Source organism: Pteropus alecto, unplaced genomic scaffold (assembly GCF_000325575.1).
Source record: "Pteropus alecto unplaced genomic scaffold, ASM32557v1 scaffold103, whole genome shotgun sequence".
NCBI lineage: Eukaryota > Metazoa > Chordata > Mammalia > Chiroptera > Pteropodidae > Pteropus > Pteropus alecto.
This window is the reverse complement of record NW_006436288.1, coordinates 3,264,627-3,278,778: the sequence shown is the minus strand read 5'-3', so window position 1 is coordinate 3,278,778 and position 14,152 is coordinate 3,264,627. Positions and strand designations below refer to the sequence as shown.

The window sequence follows — 14,152 nt, the reverse complement described above, 5'->3', positions numbered from 1 at the left end:
TCTTTCCCAATCCTTCACATCCCATTCAACTAATATTTACTGAGTACCTACTATGTGCAAGTACTGTTGTACAAACTGGGGACACAGCAGTGCACAAGACAAACAAGGCTTTCTTTAATGGGACTCTGCACTGTTAAAGACAACCCTGACTCAGTTATGAAAGGTGTTTGTTTTCTCTTGGTCTGGCTACCTAAAGAAAAAATCTTTATCTGTCTCCATCATATACCCTCTGTTTTCAGAGAGCTGGTAGCATTGCTGAAAAGGGAAAAATGAGATTCATGACATTAGGTCAGTACCAGACGATCAAAAGAAAATCCCAGAAATGCCCACAGGCATTGTTATTGTATAGGTGTAATGGTTTGGATAAAATAGCAAAGTGTTTTAGACTCAATATAAAATGAAAACATCAATCTGTAAATCAAGTTACCAATGCCAAATGCCTCAAAATCGAAATGCTTTCCTTTTTTGCCCAGCGTTTACAGCTGAACTTACTGGTGGAGGGATTTATTATGTTAAGCAAATGTCTTCTATTGATATGGTAGTTTTAAAGTCATCTTATCTTAAAATGACACAACCATATCTAACACGTTCTTTTTTCCTTCGCTTTTGCTGGGAGAAAAGAGAGAGATGGAACCTCAATATAAGGGAAAATGTGATTTGGTATCACTATACCAAATGAAGAAGCATTTTAACAAAATAACAAGGTAGATATGCTTTAAACAACTGAATTTCAGTTTGATTGTGCTTCCCATTGTCACAAGCAAGTTTGGAAATATAGTATATATTAACATTAAAAGTCAGGTGTGCTTGTGTGGAATCTATTAACTCGAGAGAAAATTACTCAAATTGAAGAAATAGCTGCTTAAAATGGATTTAGAAATATATTTTACTGAACAAAGCAAGCTAGAAAATTAGGCTACTTTATCAGGATTAGAAAGTGCTATGAATTTTAAACACAAAGCTTTTAAAAACAATGCAGAACATATTTGAGATTATCATACCTCAATGTCATCATAAATCTTTTTTCAACAATTGATAAGTACGTAGAGTTACTTTTTACAGTGACCTGTCTTTCATTAAAAAAAAAAATTGTGTTAATTCTTCTGTGGGGAGTTTTATCTCTAGGTGATTGTTTCACTATACCTGGAGACTTGTATGCTTTCCATTAGCAGATCTATAGATGAGTAAACCTTGAAAAGGCTCTAAATGGAAACTATTCACCATGCGGAGCTCTCGGGTTGGCCATGTGGGTTATTGCAGTTACCACTTACCGACTACTTATAGAGACAATACTGCCTCTCTCCTACTGTTCACAAACAATTTTCAAGTTAAAATTCTTTCTCTATTTTTCAACTAGTCACACTTTCATTTTTATCCATATTCCTTTTCACTCAGCCACCACCAGGAACTTTGATTCCTCAACAAAAAAGGTGCAGGCTGGCAAACAAAGCCCAGCAAATCTCCTCTATGATAAGGGTCTAATCAGAAAGGTCACTGCAACCTTTTGCCAAGTCATGGGTATCATCGGGATATGAGAATCATTCACAAATTCCTGCAAACACATGAGGCAAGGAGAAAGGTGGAGAGAAAAGTGTGTGAATTGGGCAGAAAGAATGGTCCTGACTTACACTCTGAAAAAGTCTTGAAATAATATAACACGCCTGCAGGCTGGATCCATTTTGCATATTAACTAGAACTCATCTAGAATCTCCCTGGATGTTGCACCTTTTTTTCAAGGCACTGTCTTGCCAATGAGTATATACGTACATATGTGCTCATATCCTGTAGTTCTCTCATAGCAGACGGGCTATGGGTTCCTTTTCTGACACTCTTAGATAGAAGTTACATATAACCATATGGTAATGATGTATATTTCAGACAGTTTACAGCACACACTTAATACAGAGGTTTTATCTGTCTCTCACAAAACTTTCTATTACAAGTCTAATAGGTTCGATTAAAGGCTATTTGTTTTTAGATTTTCCCCATAAGAAAACAGAATATAAATTGTTTTTTAATATATATTAGATATTTACCTATCTTCATATTAAATCTATATTTAATATTTTGATACATATTTAATGTTTTTAATACTACCTATGTAATTGCTTTGAGTGTAGCATTTATTTCCTCCTCCTAATGTACATGTTGTATCATAGATATAATTTCTCCCAGGTATTTCAGGGTAGTTATTAAATGTCAAAATCCAAAGTGAATACATAGGTAACTTAAAAATGTAAAGCCTCAGTGAAGAAAAAATTTCGGCTAAGTTTATTAGCAAAAATGAGAAACAGGATTCATAATGATAACCTTTAAGATAAAAAGGCATTTAGAAAACAGGGTTAGAGACAGTTCAGAGTGTCAACTTATGCTGGAGATCCATTTACTTGTGCTTCTGACACAAATATAAATTTACTCTTGAGAAAGAAGATTTTCTGGGTTGACTTGGCCTAGTTTTTATATTTAATATAGGGAAACTAAAGAGCTCAAAATTTTTTAAGTATGAGGAGTTAAGAAGTATTGAAATATGGACTCAACAGATAAGACGGGTTCGATCATGGCATTTTTCATCTCAAAACCTTCAACTGCTTACAGAATAAAATTCTAGAATTTCTGCTCTCCAAGATCTGAATTTAGCTTAATATTCCATTGGTCCCTTCTGCTACTCACCGTAAAGTATCCTGGACTCTAGCTGATTCTGATAATAATGATGATAATAGTAATAACAACAATAACAACAATAATAATAGTAGCTGAATAGGTCTCCTTTTTGAGAACTCACTAGATGCTGAGCACCAGCTAAACACTTTATATATCTACTCTTATTTAATCTCCACAATAACTTAAAAAACAGGCACTCTTATTACCTCCAATTACAATGAATAAACCAGGGGTTACAGATATTGAGGAATTCATCTAAGATAACAGTTTATAAATGTCATGAAAGAAATTTAACACAGCTTTTTATAACTAACAGTTCAGGTTTCAACCACTATACACTCTGCCTCCTAAACCAGACCAGTCATTGGTTTGCAGAAACATCCTCTAACTTATCAACTTCATACTCTTCGTCCTTTCTCTCCCTGTCAAAATCCTACTTGACCCCATTCAACTGTTTCCTTCAATATAAAGCAGCACTGACATTGCTTTCTTCCTATTCTGAATGTAAACAAGATGACTGGAGCTGTGGCAGCCATTTTTCGACCATAAGGAAAATGCCAAGAGAATAACAAAGGCACCAATCCTGATGATGAACCAACAGCAGGGACTGACTATACCTCTAGATCTATTGTTATATGAGAAAAATAATTCCTTATTTATTTAAGCCGCTGTTGTTAAGTTCTATGCTATTTGTAACCACATTCAATCTTAATTGATGCAGTCCTTGGACTGTTTACTTCCACTCTGCTGACTTAGAAAGCCAATGGCCTACGGCCATGCTACCCTGAACAAGCCTGATCTTGTCTGATCTTGGAAGCTAAGCAGGGTAGGGCCTGGTTAGTACTTGGAAGGGAGACCACCTAGGAAAACCAGGTGCTGTAGGTGTAAAAAATAAAAAAATAAGAGATTGTGAGTTGACAAAGTCCTTGCAATCTGTGAGGTCAATCAAGGGTTGCCTTGCTTAAAAAATAAAAAAAATAAAAAAATAAAAAATAAAAAATAAAATTAAAAAAAGAAACCCAATGGTACACTGCATCCATTAATTTCTCTTGGGCATCACTCTCTGCAACCATGTACATAAAGTACTGCCAACCCACACACCCTCTCTCCTCTGCCCAGCTAAGACTCCTGGATACCATCAGCTATACCTATCTATCTAGGCCCCTAATTCTTCATACCATCTACATTGATAAATCAGAAAGGAGACAGGGTCCATCTGAATAAAATGTGGAGTGAAAAATAGCAGGTGAAAGGGGATCCTAGTAAGATGTTAGGAATTATTAGGAAAAGCTAAAAGTGAAAAGCCACAGAACTGATTTCTGCTGGAGCAGCAACTATCTGAGAGACTAGTGAATAAAGCATATACACACCGATCTCTCTGAGTATATTATTGAAAAAACAGAGAAAAAGGGACTGTTCTATCAGCAAACAGAGGATATAAAGAGCTCTAGCAATAAAAGAAAATGGAGGAAGAAACTAAAAACCTAATTGGAGGAGATACCAGGCTTGAAAAAGCTGAAAAATTTCTCACTGTGTCTGCCCCCGACTGCCCAACGCAGTGAACTACACACAATTTGAGGGCCATGGCTACCTCAGTCACCAGCATTATACTGACCATATACAGTTATTTAGCACAATGGTCACAGTATACACTTAATACAAAATCTAAATAAATTCAATATTAAGCAAAGCTTTAATAAAGCATAATGTCTGTACTGAACACAACTAAACTCTTCGACGATTCCATAGCTGCCTACTTATATAAATAAATGGGTTTCTATTTAAATCATCCCTTTAATAAACACTTATATAGCACCACATGCTGTTCTAAGAACTTTAAAAGGACTGTGACAAATAATAAAAAACAAAGCACTTATCTGACACTTTAGGCTCCAACCGAAGCGATCTTGCTGAGGAAGTTTGGGAGTAGCATGGGGAGAACACCTAATTTTAAGGCTAAGTATCCAAGAAAGAATTTTAAGAATTCTGGATGGTAGCAGAGGGTCATGATTCCTCGTTCTAGGGACCTTTCCTCGATCTACTCTGTCCCACCACAAGTATCTGTGAATGGCTGCTGTGCTCTAAACCATGTGCTCCGCAATGACTAGTGAGCCTTCCTGCCTAGAAACTGCTCCGTTCAGAGAGAGAGGCAGACATACGTGCCAAGCGTGGAGAGGAGAGGGATAGTCAGGTGGTACAATCAGGGTACAGAGACAGATCTGAGTCCAAATCTGAAGGGGGTATATGATGTGAGGAAGTGAATGGCTGAAGTTTCTTTCTAGGGCCAGGAGAGTCAAAGGAGCTGTTTACGGAGAGAGAGCAATTTATCCAGCACACTCTAAATCAGGGCTGTTCACTAAATAAGTGGTCAAGTTTGGGTTTTGTTTTCCTAATTTTAGTCCTCGTTTCAGTCAGTTTAACTGAGCAGGTTTATATTAAATTTCTTGCCCTCCTTCCTTAACTATTTTACTTAGTCAGGGAGTTAACACAAAATACCTTGATTGGCAACACTGTTTTCAGCCTAGAGAAATTTTCTCTTTTCTTGAAGAGTTTCTGATTTTGGACAAATGTCCTAACTTCTTTTCATGGTGGAGCCGAGTGGGATACAAGGTGAGGGAGGGATTGTAACCTATGATTTCAACTCCACAAATTTTTTTTTAATCAAATATTTTCAAAGTCCACATCTAGTTCTCTTCATCTATCAATTAGTTTTGCTCAAGTAATGCTACACCGTTGCTGAATCTTTTTATTTTACATCTATCAAATGGATTTAAATTTTAACAGGCTTAAACTAAAGAACAAGGATCTAACCATGGAATTTCAGACATTAAGCCCTAGGAACAACAGGAAGGGGGCGGTGTTAAAAGAGTTTGCAAGGGAGGTTTTCTAAAATTGGACCACTTACACAGGCATGCTTATGCTCCTATAGTTACGTGTTCATTGTAATCTTGTCTGCTTAAACATTTATACTCCCACAGAGCATAATCTTCTATGTCTACAGGACCTGACAGAACCTAATAATGTTCACTTACTCTATTCTTTGGTTCAGTCTCAATAATGACACATGAGAAAAAACTTTGCCATACTTAAAAACAAGTTTGGTATGATGGGCTTAAAAATACACAATTTTCCTTTCTGTAAACTTTCAGGGTCTTTTCTAAGTGCACGTGCACTGCAAATGGCTTACAGGGGTACATGTTATACAGTCTCCCCAAAGTTGCATGACCATGTGACCTCTTTTTCAGAGAAGTTTTCATGGAAATATTGGGTCACAGAATACAATCTGGAAATCATTGTTTTAGCTAAAGATTGTCCCCACACAACCTTCTTATCCATTTAGTTGGAGGCAAGCTGGTCTTTAGAATAACCTTTTCAATTCTGACACTACTTTTCTATACTCTAAATCATCCAAGGACATGTGTTGTCAAGTTCATTATATTGGCTAGCTAATAAAAATGTGTTTTGAAGTAGACTGCATGAAAATAAAGAAAAAAATCTTTAAAACTGTTTTTAGCTAAATTTAATTTTAATTCTATAGGGCATGAAACCAGATCCTCAGTTGCTGTTTCTTCTTTATCTATTCGTACGCTCTAATTCTTATAATAGGTCATAAATCACATTAAATTGTCAAAAGATTTCTAACCCCTTGCACTAAGAAACACACATAAGCAGATGATCTTTATAATTTAGAAGTCAATGGTTCCTAACCTTGATTTTGGAAACATACAATTTAATACATTAAAGAGATTCCTAATAAAAATTTAGGAAGATGGCCAGTTCTTTTCTTTCTTCTTATGTCTTTCTTTCTTTTCATTTTCTCGTTAGCTTTATTATTTTTTCCAGTACATTAACAAAAATTGAAAATTGTTGCATTTAAAAGTAATCTTTTATTAAAGATTCCAGAAAGTATGAGAGGTCTAGATTCATAGATCAAAGGGGGAAAAAAAGAGATTTGGTGGGAGAATAAGGTTATTAGATAGCGCTTAGGCGTTTTCAGTTCAGTTTTGTTTTATTTTGTTTCCTGCAGTGGTTCTTTTGCTTTGTGTAAAGTCTGAAGGAATTTTGTGTGTTTTTTATTTTGTCTCTAAGTACCTTGAATACTTAGTTTTAGATTCAGATCTGCATATATTAAATATATTTTGTGTGCTTTTTATTTTGTCTCTATGTACCTTGAATACTTAGTTTTAGATTCAGATCCGCATATATTAAATCTGCATATATTAAACTGCTAGGTGACTACACAGATAAACCAGTTATACTTTTCTACTTTTAATTATTAAATTGAACAGTTTAATACACGATTCCAATCTAGGAATAGAACGTGGTCCAAAAGTTTGAAAATTCATTGCTGGATGGAAATTAAAAGGTACTTCTCCAGATAAACAGTATTTGACCTGATAGTAAGTCCCAGTAGTCCAGAAGAGGATGTGTTAACCTCTCCTAAGCATTCTGCATAACGATGTTTTCTTAGGAAACAGAGGAAGGCCAGGATACATCTGACTGTCAGTCTCTACCACCCATCACCTCTATCACCGTCCAGACTGGGGACGGAGTCACTCTGAGCTTTAAATTACCAACGGAGTTTGCATTTAGACAAGGATAATCTTGAGATGACAAGGCGAGAAGGGCTGGGTAACCAGGTTTTGGGAGGAGTGGGTGGTCAGGAGTTATGGGAACTAAGAGCTTCTCAGGCGCAAATCACTAGAAATACTCCTCACTCATAAGCCACGCCCTAGTCACTCTTGCCTCCTGGCACTCCCCCACCAACCACAGACTCACTTGCTTTTCTTCCATCACCCCTAGAGTCTACTTCTTCCCCACTGTCATTTACTGGCTGTTTTAGCTGGTGTCAGTTCACGATAGTGATGGTAGAGAAATATAATCTCACCATTTCTCAGCCCTTAGACTCATGAGCAAAATGAGCAGAAATGTCCTCCCTAAACTCCAGCTTTGCTTTTCTTATTTAGAACTCATTTGTTATAGGCTGAACTGTGTCCTCCCCAAAATTCATATGTTGAAGTCCTAACCCTCAGCACTACAGAATGTGACTTTATTTGGATATAAGGTCACTGCAGCTGTAATTAGTAAACCAATATGATTAGTGTCCTTTGTACAAAAAAATGCTATATGAAGAGACAGAGACACACACAGGGAGAACGTCATGTGAACATGAAGGCAGAAATCAGGGTGATGCTTCTATAAGCCAGTGCACTATCAGAAGCTAGAGGAGGGGCATGGAACAGATTCTCCCTCTCTGCTCTCAGGAAGAACCAACCCTGCCAGCACCTTGATCTCAAGCTTCTAGCCTCCAGAACTGTGAAACAATAAATAGCTATCGTTTAAAACCACTCAATCTGTGGCATTGTTATCGCAGTCCTAGGAAACAATACAAGAATCTATTTTAAAAAAAAAAAAAAGACATTGCATGCATAGGTGTTAAGAGATGAGTCTTGAACAGTTCAAGGTTTGGTCACATATTTCAGAACAACTTTCCAGGGTATTTCACCACAGAGCTCAGGCTGGGTAGAGGACAGAAACAGAGGTGAGATGAGGAAGAAGCATGCAGCCAAGAAACTAGCACTGGGCCTAGCAGAGCAACAGCTGCAAGGGCGGAGACGAGATGGACTGGACTATTGTCCTACCTAAGACAAGGCAATATTTCAGAAGAGGGTATGGAAACAGTAATAGGCAGTGACTAGAGAGGAGAAAGACAAGGAGAGAAAGAGGAAACTCTCATAGTGCGGCCTGAGGACAGGTGTCTTCTCAAGTTCTCTGCCAATGTTCTGGCAAGTTCTTGGTCATGTATAAGAGCCACATTTAAGTCAAGGTTATATATATTGGGTCCTATTCGGTTATTTCTACATCTGTAATTTCTCTAGCAAATATTTAGAGTTTATAACAGTGTCTGGCACCCATTATCCTAATTGTATTTGAACCTATTTGAAATACTAAGGAAAAGAACAGTTTGTCTGAAAAATTAACAGTGGGATTTCTTTTCGCAGCTCCCAAAGCACCTAAACGCTCAACAAATTTCTAGCCAAATGCCTCCTTCCCCAGTGTGCCAACCATTTCTGACTCTGGGGAGTAGGAGACACAGCATTCAGTCTTAATATCCTCTCAACTCATGACCTTGCGCTTCTCAGAAAATTCTTCCTCTGATACCATTTACTCTCCTTTTATCCTTCCTCAGTTGCATTCTCCCTTTTATTACTCTACTAAAATTGTTACTACCTTCTAACAGACATAAGTTCAGGCAGATCCTCTGGAAATTGGTGGGATCCAATAATCTCATATATGTTTAGAATTAAACACTGCGCCCCTTTAAGAGCATCAAATAGAACATCACACAACACTGTGAGACTCTGGCTTCACAAGCATCTGTCTATCCCTCTGTTTCTGAGCATGAATCACTTTCCCATTTCTATGTGGTCACCGTTCCTCTGAGTCAACTGTCTTGAATAAAAACCCTGAACTTCATTCTGGCCCTGAAGGAACAACCAAAGAAAACAGTTAGTGGAAAGGGGTTGGTTTAACTAAAAAGTATGTTCAATTATAAGGGAACACTTGATCACTTCATGGGAGTATGAACGATAAGAAACAGAGTAGGAAGAAACAGGGTATCAGCTATGCCTGGGGTGTGTGGTTACAGACAGAAGACGAAAATGAGAAATGTACTTCAACCACAAAAGTATATTTAATAACCACTCAATTTAGAAAATACCATCTATAACGAAAATGCCTCAAAGTAGTTTTAAGGATTTTTATTTTATGTCTTTAAGAGGCATTATAATAATAAAACTATAAAATGAGAATGCTGTGAAAGACAGAAGAAAATGTGCTTTTTAATTGTCTAAGTTATCCACTCCACAATCCTAGTCAGAAACCTCAACATTTATGAATGCAACTATAGGTAACATTATGAACTCTGAAGTAATTTATAAGCTTTTTCTTTTTATTAAAAAATAAACAGGAATATTTTAATTATTCACTAGAATGTTAATACCAAACCAGTGTGATAGCAGCTAACATTCTACAAATAGCCTTTTGCTGGCTTTGTGTGCCACAGATGATCTAAACTCTTTCCAATTTCATTGACTATTAGTGCCTCCTCTGTAGTCCCTGCCCAATTTAGCAGCTTTGTAGCATAGGAAACTTACTTTCGGATGTGTCAGTTGATGATAAATTTTTTACAAAAACCATATTACAACACTGATTCCTGGGTCACTAGCAAAACAAAGCATCACCCCAATAATTCAAGTAAAAGCATGGATTTCCTTTTCTTCCTGAATCATTAAAATAACTGTATTAGTTCTCTCTTACATGCCTTGTCTTGCTAATGTTTAAACAGAAAAGTAGCCTCTCTTTCTTTTATCTTCATAGCCTTAATCAGATTTCCTTAAAAGTGTTGAATATTTTTTCCTTGTTACAAGAACAAAAAAGGAGAGGAAAAGTAGTAAGACTGTGGTGCATTCTGCAGTAAGCCAACAGAACCAACAGGCAGAGGTCTTATAAAGGGAAGCTGAGACTGGGACTCCTGGCCTGGTAAAAAGCCTTGCTTCTCTTGAATTGCCTATCCTGACAAATGGCATCATTATGAGTTGTTCTGTTGTCTCCCTCCCCTGCTCTGCATACAATTGTTCACCAAATTCTATTCATTCCGCCTCCTTACCATCTCTCATAGTACCAAATTCTATTCATTCCGCCCCCTTAACATCTCTCATAGTTGTCCTCTCCTCTCCACAATGCTCACAACCACAATTCAGTCCTCATCATGGTCAGGTAGATTGTTACAACAGCTTCCTAATGGGGTTCCCTGTCTCCAGCCAAAACACACTGCCCAAAGGTTATATTTCAAAATGAAAATCTGATCATTGCTCCACTACTACAGAGTAGAGGAAGGGCATCTTATTGATCTTAATCCCCAGTGCATGGCACATAGCAGGGTTCAATCAATCCTAGTGAAGAAATTGATGGAGTCAGTCCTCACTTGACATTGTTGATAGGTTCTTGGAAACTGTGAATTTAAGCAAAATGGCATATAATAAAAACCAATTTTACCATAGGCTAATTGATAGAAACCAGAGTTAGGTTCCGAAGGCAAACTTCTAAATAAAGACCCAAAATACTTTCAATAAAAAACATTGAAATAAATGTGTGCTATATGTATACTTAAGAAAGATGAATAAAACCATGAAAGATAAGATTTCCCAACCCACTTATTCCAGTTCAAGGTCACAGGTGGCCAGAGCCTCTCCCAGCAGCTCAAGACACAAAGTGGGAACCCACCCTGGACAGGACGCCTTTCCACTGCAGGGTGCACTCACACCCACACCTACACTCACTCAGACTGGGACCATTCAGAAATGCCAATTCACCACATGTGCACATCTTTGGGATGTGAGAGAAAACTGGAGTCCCCAGAGAAAACCCATAGGGAGAATGAACAAACTCTACACAGTTGGTGGTCCAGGCCGGGAACCAGTTTTTTTTTTTTTTTTTTTTCTCTCATCGATGTTACAGTGAAGACGTTGAATCAAACGACATTACTTGAAGATCTGCTGTACTCAATTGCTCATTTCTCAGGCTAAAAATTTTCAAAGATTAAAAACATTCCCTACTCATAAACAGAAAACCCAAATTCTTTAGCACTGAATTAAGCCCCAAGCTCTACTGACCAGCGTCATCCTCTACCTCTCCGGTCACTTCCCCATTTACTCTGCATCCCAACCTCATTTGCTTTCTCACCATGACAGGATCTTTCACGTCTCACGTTTCTCTGTCTGAAATTCCCTTCCTCTACATCCATGCCTGACTCTTACACAAATGCCACTTGCTTTGGGAACCCTTCTATGAAACCTCCAAAGAGGGTTGGCCCTGTTCCTGCAGCACTTGGCATAACTGTCCCTGTGGCTCCTGATTTCTCAACAGGGCAAATCATAATCCCAATTTTTCACTTCCTCACCAGACTAGGAGCTATTGTCAGTGTTTACAAGGAAGGGACTATGTCTCACTTACATTTATCTCCCCTTTCTCTGTTGTTATCCTTCCCCAATGCCCAAAATAGTGTTTAATTAACTATTCATTAAATACTTGTTGCACGAGTCTATTCAAGGGAAAGAAATGTCCCTAGACATGAAGATGACAGATAATGCCAGCACTCCTCTTCCTGACTGGCTTCTTTTCCCTCTTCTTTTCCCCCAGCTCTTCGGTCTTCACTGCAGTCCTTCCCACCCCGTAGGTCCTCATTTCCTTCCACTCCCCATCACAGCTTGGAACTGGGGGAGTCTCCATTCAAATTCTAAACTTGCTAGGTTGAAGACAGGAGGAGGAGAAACTTCAATCTTACTTAAAGTATTCCAAAAAACACTGTTATGTGGGTTGGTTAGGACCTACAGAATGATCAATGCAAAGCTAAATTTCGGTTATTTTGTACACAAAATTCTGGGCTGGCCTAGCAACCAAATAAATACCCATGTATAATCTCGTTTCTACGAGAATATAGGTTCAGAGTTCCAAATAAGCAAACTGTAAGTAACTAACTACTAGGACACTCGGCTTGTTAATTGTGGCTTGTCTTTACTAAATGTCCCCTCTGCCCCCCAAGAATTTCAAATCCTCTAAATAAATTTCAAACTACCAGCGCAAGAAGAAAAAGCACTTGTCTTAACATCAGGGAACTTAGATTCCAGATCAGAGGTCCACATACTTGCCTACACAGCAGAAGCAACTGGGGACGTTTTAAAAAGGATTAATTCTCTTGGCTCCATTCAAGACCGAGTTAAATCAGAATCTCTGATAGTTATGGTCTTTTTTGTTTATATAAGAAGCTAATGTTGAGCCTGGGTTGAGAACCTCATTCTAGACTGTGTTTTGACTTTAGCTATTTGTCCCTGGGCAAATTCCTTATGAATTTGACCTTTCTGGATCTTGGTTTTCTCACCTGTAAAATGTAAGTTTTGTGGTTCATAAGGCTTCTTTAGACTTTATAATCTTTTTTGGTTTCTAAAGCACTTACAACTTTTATGAGTTAACTTTTGAATGTTTAGTTGTTCCATTTCTCTTGGCTCATTTGACAATGTACGATCAAGGAAAAGCAGATAGAAATCTGTAAAGACCTTTTAGTGACTTAGACTAAAGGAGTGGCAGGCAAAATTCCAAAATGAAAAGTAAGTTTCCCACATACTAATGAGTTCCTGGAAGGACAAAAGTTATGTATACAATCACTGAATTTTATGCAATTTTTTAGAGCCATTATGTTAAAACTTTAAAAGAGGAAAAGAAAAAAGTTCCATACTATAACATTGGACTCCCTCAGCTGTGCAGTTTCATCATTCTAACAATAACATTTTTGCATATGCTTCCATTAAAGTCAGGACTGCAGAATAAACTGATGATTTCCATAATGCCCCCTCACTCCTTAAGTCTTTTTACTGAATAGCTTGCTGAGCAATTTAACACACAGGGTCCCTAATTTCTTTACCCTAGTGACGGCAATGTAACTTTTGTCTTACTTCAACCAATTTTTCCCTCAGTTAACACATCTTTCCAAGTTTAAAAATATATTTTTTTCATTTATTTGGCTTATAAAATAAACCCAGAAACCTGCAAATATTATTTAAAAAGCAAATAAAGAAATATTCACCCATGCAGAAGAAAAGAGAACACAGGAGAATCACTTGCTCCATTTTATAATATTATGGTACATTGTGTAGTCTTCCATCAGTATTTATTATCAGTCATTTAGTTTATGATAGAGAATAACTTTTGATTACTGATGCTTGTAGTATTACTCACTCTGTCTTGAACTGTTTGAAGATCTGTATTTTTATTACAAAGTCTAATAAAAATAAAGTGAAAAACCCATAGGTCCCAAAACTGATTCCTGGCTTGTGTTGTATGTCACTCCTTTCCAATCTAAAAAGTATTTCTTTCTACTGGTAGTCTCTGTCTCTTGCTCATAAGCAAATTTATCTCCTAATGTCTCATTTTTTATTTTAGCCATTAATCTCCCATTGAGAACGTTACCAAAAGCTTTTTGTAAAGAAAAATGTTTAATATCTACTAGATTTCTCCTACCCACAAAACCATCCAACACTGCTTAGAGAGAAAAAAAAAAATCTATCTTTCGTACCTGAATTTAAGTTTGCTGGTTTGATTCAAAGTATCTGTTTCTAACTTCTTCGGTTTTTACAGGAAATAATAGAACCATAGTACAAGAACCCTATTCCTCTTTGTTATGAGTTGAATTGTACCCCCCAAAAAGGTATGTTAAAGTTCCAACCCCCAGGACCTCAGAAAGTGACCTATTCGGACATAGGGCTGTTGCAAATGTAATTAGTTAAGTAAAGATAAAGTCTTACTAAGTAAGGTGGGGCATGAAATAACTGGTACTCTTAGGAAAGGGGAAAAGCAACACAGAAATACACAAGGAGAAGATGGCCATGTGATGACCAAGGAAGAGAGTGGAGTGACGCATCTGTAACCAGGAATG

At 37.3% G+C, this 14,152-nt stretch overlaps 1 protein-coding gene and 1 pseudogene across 2 annotated transcripts in view; one reads left to right on the top strand and one right to left on the bottom strand.

Annotated features, from left to right (window-relative positions):
- Nucleotides 1-14,152, bottom strand: part of DERA (deoxyribose-phosphate aldolase) — a 137,709-nt gene that overhangs the window by 64,631 nt on the left and 58,926 nt on the right. The window lies entirely within an intron of this gene.
- LOC112480420 lies at nucleotides 3,428-3,546 on the top strand (annotated as a pseudogene).